We start from the raw sequence: 5,584 nt of genomic DNA, 5'->3' as shown, positions 1-5,584 counted from the left end.
AGGCAACCTACAGAATGGGAGAAAATTTTTGCAATCTACTTATCTGACAAAGGGCTAATATCCAGAATCTACAAGGAACTTAAACAAATTTACAAGAAAAAAAACAACCCCATCAAAAAGTGGGCAAAGGATATGAACAGACACTTCTCTAAAGAAGACGTTTATGCAGCCAACAGACAAATGAAAAAATGCTCATCGTCACTGGCCATCAGAGAAATGCATACAAAACCACAATGGGATACCATCTCACACCAGTTAGAATGGTGATCATTAAAAAGTCAGGAAACAATACGTGCTGGAGAGGATGTGGAGAAATAGGAACACTTTTACACTGTTGGTGGGACTGTCAACTAGTTCAACCATTGTGGAAGACAGTGTGGCAATTCCTCAAGGATCTAGAACTAGGAGTACCATTTGACCCAGCCATCCCATTACTGGGTATATACCCAAAGATTATAAATCATGCTGCTATAAAGACACATGCACACCTATGTGTATTGTGGCACTATTCACAATAGCAAAGACTTGGAACCAACCCAAATGTCCATCAGTGATAGACTGTATTAAGAAAATGTGGCACATATATACCATGGAATACTATGCAGCCATAAAAAAGGATGAGTTCATGTCCTCAGTAGGGACACTGATAAAGCTGGAAACCATCATTCTCAGCAAACTATCGCAAGGACAGAAAACCGAACACCGCATGTTCTCACTCATAGGTGGGAATTGAACAGTGAGAACACTTGGATACAGGAAGGGGAACATCACACACTGGGACCTGTCATGGGGTGGGAGGAGGTGAGAGGACTAGCATTAGGAGATATACCTAATGTAAATGATGAGTTAATGGGTGCAGCACATCAACATGGCACATGTATACATATGTAACAAACCTGTACGTTGTGCACATGTACCCTAGAACTTAAAGTATAATAATAAAAAAAAAATAAACTGAAAAAATAGTTAATATAGAACATGGCCAAACTTAATTTTTTTTCCTAAAAATTTATTAGGATAGGAAATTTTTTAAGGAAGTAAATGGAACAAAAGATTTTTTACTGAAAACTGATGTTTTCTACTAAGGACTATTATAATGAATGTGGTCTATAGACACTGAATTGGGTTCACCTGAGGGAAATATTTTAAATGGCATTACTTCCAATAATTATTCTGGCAATTGGTAGGTTTCTTGAACCTATCAAATACTTTAAACAAAATTAAAAAAAATACTTCAGTGACATGTTTTTCCTTTGAAGCATAGGTACAGTCTATAAAACAAGAACCAGAACAATCTTTTAGAACAAGGGTCACCAAGCTATGTTCAGGCAAAATCCAGGCTGATGCCTGTTATTCTGTAACCTATGAGCTAAGAATGGTTTTTACTTTTATATGGTTGGAAAAACATCAAAAGAATATTCTGAGACCTGTCAACATTATATAGAATTAATATTTATGTCCATAAATTCAGTTTTATTGAATTCAGCCTTGATTATTCATTTACATATCATCTGTGGCTGCTTTTGGACTACAAGGGCAGTGTCAAGTAGTTGTGACAGAAACTGTGTGACCCACAAAACCTAAAATACTTACTATCTGGCCCTTTACAGAAAAAAAAATTGCCGACCTCTGCTTTAAAATATTTCATTAATCTGGAAAAGCTGGGTCTATTAGAATCATGAGTTTTAAATCCTTGCCCTTACTATTATTTAGGTTCTAACAGAGTGATCAAAGAAATAATTGGTTTGATCCTCAATAGGAAAATTTTTCATTTTCATTCATGATTTAGGTACATTCTTGAGACCAACAAATAAAGTATTTGAAATAGCTTTCTTTCTCCTGAACTAAAACCTTACCTCCCAGCTGTCATCTTAGAGTAAAAGGGAAGACTAACATATCATTTTGTGCTGAGCCACATAATTAATGGACCAGTGCACACATTGATGGGTTTAGATGAAAAGCGACTGAAATTTGAACTATTAGCTTTCTCTTTCTTGTTACTTCAAAACTAGTTTGGACTTTAAACATCAACTTACAGGTGTTTATCTTTTCTCAGTTGTCAGATAAATGGGCTTCCTCAGACATCATTTTGCAGTTTGGTCTACCTCAAAAAGAAAAACCCAAGAATCCCACAGTTGAACTCTTTGATAAAGGTTAGACTACCTACTGTCCCTTTAGGTTGCCTCTGTGGAGATATCCTTCAGAAGTGAAAAATTAGAACTATCATTATTGAGTACTAATTTACTGAGCAGTTACACAGAATGCTCTTTACCTTCCAAGTTTGAGTACTAATGATAACTGAATTTGATAATTTATGGTAAATGGATTAAAACCTTTAATACTTATCTAAAAGCTACATTTGAATTACTACCCTTATTGAAATTTAGACCACAAAAATTAATTTGTTCTAAATAAAGTTTTTGGTCAGTGAAGGAGGGGATTATGGGGTATTTTTATTGACTATATTATACTTTCCTATACTGTATGAATTTTACAAATGAATATATATTACTTTTATTAGAAATAGTTAGGATAGAGTTATCTTATATTCAGGAAGGGATATTAGCACTATTAATAAAAGTCAAATTGTAATTTTTTTTTTCAATTCAAGTTAATAAAAGTCAAATTGTAATTTTTTGTAAGTTTTTTCTTACAACTGTACAGTTGTAAGAAAAGTATGATGGGAACATATATTTGTTTCTGTTTAGTATCTTCAAGTTAAATTGGATGTTTCTCATAAAATGCAGCATGCTTTAAAATACAGATTGTTCTTTTATTTATTTATTTTTATTTTATTTTATTTTATTATTATTTTTTGAGACTAAGCCTCGCTCTGTCATCCTGGCTGGAGTGCAGTGACCCTATCTTGGCTCACTGCAACCTCTGCTTCCTGGGTTCAAGTGATTCTCCTGCCTCAGCCTCCCAAGTAGCTGGGACTACAGGCATGCACCACTACACCCAGCTAATTTTTGTATTTTTTTTAGTAGAGACAGGGTTTCACCATGTTGGTGAAGGATGGTCTTGATCTCTTGACCTCATGATCCACCCGCCTCAGCCTTCCAAAGTGCTGGGATTACAGGCGTGAGCCACCACACCCGGCCAAGAAACAGATTGTTCTGTAGTTCTTTTTAGATAGTAAAAATCTCCAATAAAGTTTATGTTATTAATTGTAATTTTAATGCAGTATATATGGTTAATAGTATGTTTTAAAATATGGCTTAAAACCTGACACAGAACAATAGAATGATTTTCTTTGTCCTCAATCTGAAATACGTTCTGAACTATAATGAAGGCCGCGTTAGCTAATTGTGATGGTTACATATACTATTTACATGTATGCATAGTGTCATAAATCTTTGCATTGCTCTTTACTATTAGGGTTATTTAGTATTTTCCAGATGGATGCTTTTATGAGCCAAAACATAGGAACATTTTCTGAATTCACCTCTGGGCATTAGACAAAAGAAGTAGAGGTATTATAGCCTGACTTGTTTGAAACATCACTATGCTACTCTGAATGACAGTTTACAATTTATAAGTAGGGTGTGGCTAAAAAAGTCACTGAAGCAGACATAAGCATAGGTTTTCCCTCATACACACTTCTGGCCTGTCAGTCATGCCTCTCAAATGCTTTGTTGCACAGGCATGCCAATAAGTAAAACCACATTTTATCAGTTTTGTGCCCAAAGGCTTTTAAAAGGCCATGCAACCATATCAGTGTTTGAAATCCCCAGATTAAAGTTGAAGTCCTCAAGCAGGGACTTTTCTTCCATTTAAAAGAGTAGTCTTGTATTTTCTTAAAGTGATTGATGTAAAAATGATAAAAATTTAATATTTTAACAAAATTGTTAAAACTTTGGTTATTTTATCTTGCTTCCAACATTTTCTATATAATAATTTTTACACATCTAAAAAATTCTATCAATTAAAATATATATCATTTTCAGGGATTGTATGTATATTAAGATATAGTAAAAACAGGCTGGACACGGTGGTTCATGCCTGTAATCCCAGCACTTTGGGAGGCTAAGGTGGGCAGATCACGAGGTCAGGAGTTCGAGAGCAGCCTGGCTAACCAGTATGATGAAACCCCGTCTCTACTAAAAATACAAAAATTAGCCGGGCATGGTGGTGGCACCTATAGTCCTAGCTACTCGGGAGGCTGAGGCAGAAGAATCTCATGAACCCAGGAGGCAGTGGTTGCAGTGAGCCAAGGTCGCGCCACTGCACTCCAGCCTGGGCGACAGAGTGCGACTCTGTCTCCCAAAAAAAGGAAAAGAAAAAAGATACAGTAAAAACAAACAACAAAAGCCTTTGGCTACACTGACCACACCTCCTTCTTCTGCTACCTAAAATATGTCATCCTTAAGTTTTAACTTAAAGGCATAGATTTGGGTAGCTGAAGCCAGAGTTTAAGCCAATAAAAGTTGCACATGTATTTTATCACTTTCTGGTTTTAGAAAGCTGATTCCTATTATCATGAATTTCAGAGCTGGCCATGGAGCTGTTGAGAATTTGTTAGCTTCTGGGATTGGAGAATGGGGTGAGAACTTAATGAGAGAAGTAGGGATCAGCAGAAAAAGAGAAGCACGGTAAATCTGACTGAACATAAACAACTCTAGGCTGAATATTAGATGGTTGGTTAAATCTGTGACCCTGAATGGCTCTAGGAAATGTTTAGCTAAAATTGGTAGTATGGATATGTTCTGGAGGAAAATGGTATCTCCAACTTGGATTATGTCTTCTGATAACTACTGTTTATTGCTTGGCATATTAGAAGGTTTACTATGAGTCTTCCTAGTTTTTTTTTTTTTTTTTTGTCTGAAGTTCTTTCTAGCTGTTGATTGGCAAGGGTTGGTGAAATTACCCAGTAGGACAGACAAAATGCAGGTGAGGAAGTTAAAGTTACTATACAGTGATCTGTAAATGAATGTAGTACCTTATTATATGCATATTTTTCTTTTTTAAAATTTAAAGTTCCAGGATACACGTGCAGGATGTGCAGGTTTGTTACATAGGTAAACATGTGCCATGGTGGTTTGCCTATCACCATCACCTAGGTACTAAGCCCTGCATGCATTAGCTATATTTATCCTGATGCTCTCCCTCCCCCTGCCCACCAACAGGCCCCAGTGTGTGTTGTTCCCCTCCTTGTGTCCATGTGTTCACATTGTGCAGCTCCCACTTATAAGTGACAACATGCTGTATTTGGTTTTCTGTTCCTGCATTAGTTTGCTAAGGATAATGGCTTTCAGGTCCATCTCTGTCCCACAAAGGACATGATCTCATTCTTTTTATGGTTGTATAGTATTCCATGGTGTCTATGTACCACATTTTCTTTATCCAGTCTATCATTGATGGGCATTTGGGTTGATTCCATGTCTTTGCTATTGTGAATAGTATATGCCTATGTTTCAACAATGAGATAAGAGAACCAGGAGTGTTGTCTATATCACATGTAGCTGTAGAACTATTTTTCCAGGATTCATGTAGTATTAGTTTTCTCTTCCCTTCATTTGAATGAGTTTCTTCACAGAATTGGAAAAAACTGCTTTAAAGTTCATATGGAACCAAAAAAGAGCCC

General features: G+C 36.1%; 1 protein-coding gene across 1 annotated transcript in view; it reads right to left on the bottom strand.

The window, feature by feature from the left end:
* Positions 1-5,584, bottom strand: part of WDPCP (WD repeat containing planar cell polarity effector) — a 500,366-nt gene that overhangs the window by 99,238 nt on the left and 395,544 nt on the right. The window lies entirely within an intron of this gene.

Source organism: Mandrillus leucophaeus, unplaced genomic scaffold (genome assembly GCF_000951045.1).
Source record: "Mandrillus leucophaeus isolate KB7577 unplaced genomic scaffold, Mleu.le_1.0 Scaffold307, whole genome shotgun sequence".
Taxonomy (NCBI): domain Eukaryota; kingdom Metazoa; phylum Chordata; class Mammalia; order Primates; family Cercopithecidae; genus Mandrillus; species Mandrillus leucophaeus.
This window is presented reverse-complemented; position numbering and strand designations above follow the sequence as displayed.